This window comes from Hypanus sabinus, chromosome 1 (assembly GCF_030144855.1).
Source record: "Hypanus sabinus isolate sHypSab1 chromosome 1, sHypSab1.hap1, whole genome shotgun sequence".
In the NCBI taxonomy this organism is placed as follows: Eukaryota; Metazoa; Chordata; class Chondrichthyes; order Myliobatiformes; family Dasyatidae; genus Hypanus; species Hypanus sabinus.
In genome coordinates, this window is record NC_082706.1 from 35,559,032 (window position 1) to 35,560,564 (window position 1,533).

Sequence of the window (1,533 nt, forward strand, 5' to 3'; positions counted from 1 at the left end):
TCCTCCCCAGCCCTTCCCACCCACCTGCCTTCCAGCTAGCCTCCTTCTCCCCGCCCCTTCCCCACTTTATTCTGGCATCTTCCAGCTTCCTTCTAGGGAAGGGTTTCGAAGGGCCGGAAGCTATCATTTCCATAGATGCTGTCTGGCCTCCAGCGCTCTTTGTGTGTCACTGAACATCAAAAACTGAATCAGACCATAAAAAATATCCTCCTTGCAATCAAACGAGGGCCACCTACAGCAAGCAGTGGCAACTACAATACCAAAGTTCAGTACGAAAGATACCTACACAACCGCTTCACGCGAAACTTGAGGATAAAGCCCCAGCTAGCAGGATATGTAGAAAAAAGAAAGGACCAGGGTAATTTCTGTATCGAGTACATGTTCGGCACAGCACCAGGTTTCCTAGGTTTAAGGAACACCACCAACCACCAAACGTTGCTTAGAAATAAACCAATTGAAGCGGTGCCAAGCACCGGAAAGGTCCCTCCGGAACGGGGGTAAAGTCAGAAGGGTAATGTGCCAACGCGTAACAAGTAGAGCGGGAGGCACATCTCACGCATGCGCGTGAAATCCCCATTCATCATCTTTCTGAACCAGAAGGATCAGCGATTGCTGCCGCGGAGATGGAACGTGTTCGAAAAAGAACCCGTTTACGGTTGAGGTGACCCTAACAGTTTCAACCACGAGGACGTGCATTTTCGCAAACTGTTAATTTTTTTATGGGCAGTGCGTGCGCTGGTCTGGCTATTTCTGTTCTTTCTAATCGGCTAAAGGAAGGTCAGTTTACAAGTATGCAAATAAGGCAAGCGCAATATCGTGTGGTCCAATGACAAGCGTCTTACGGAGGAGTACGTACAGATGCCCGGCAATTCAAAAAAACGGCAGCGGCATTTACATAGCGCCTGTAATCAGACAAGGTTAATTGGCGTCTGTTGGTCCATCAGTATACTAAGGAAATTTTATTATGATACGTTAACCATTTTTACAGATGGATGAAAAGATAATCTAACTGGGAATGTTGGCGTGTGCCTGAACTACGGGTAACAATGTCTCGCTAACCTTACGTCGGAACTGGCTGCCATCAATCACTTTGGGCTTACAGTGGGTGGGGGAAAATTTGTCCTTGCAAAGTTGTAATTTGTTCAGATTCCTTTTCAATTTTGATGAGTCTTAAACCAGGTCATGCTAGCTGTCGGTCAGATTTCCTGCTGCAAGCTGATCAGACATTATTTCATATTCAAAGTGTTGGGTTTACGTGTCTCTTCTTGTGGGTTCCTGCACACAGGTGTTGAGGGGAGCGGGTTAAAAAAAAGCTGTTCAAAGTTCAACAGTGGACATAGACCTTGCACTTAGCAAATCAGAAGCTAAAGGGTTAAGAATTTAGAGGTTATGGCAAGAGTTGTGGGATAATAGGCACCTTTACAGAATACACTGGGTTTATAAAAGAAGGGGGTAAAACAAGAAGGGAAGGAATTATATTGACGCGACAGAATTGGGCTTAATTATTCCTCTTACCTTGTTGGAAAATGTTCT

At 45.5% G+C, this 1,533-nt stretch overlaps 1 non-coding gene across 1 annotated transcript; it reads right to left on the bottom strand.

Annotated features, from left to right (window-relative positions):
* Positions 1-501: 501 nt before the first annotated feature.
* Positions 502-603, bottom strand: LOC132402581 (small nucleolar RNA U13). The gene has a single exon (XR_009514966.1). It is a non-coding gene; the product is annotated as a small nucleolar RNA U13 (small nucleolar RNA).
* Positions 604-1,533: the final 930 nt, after the last annotated feature.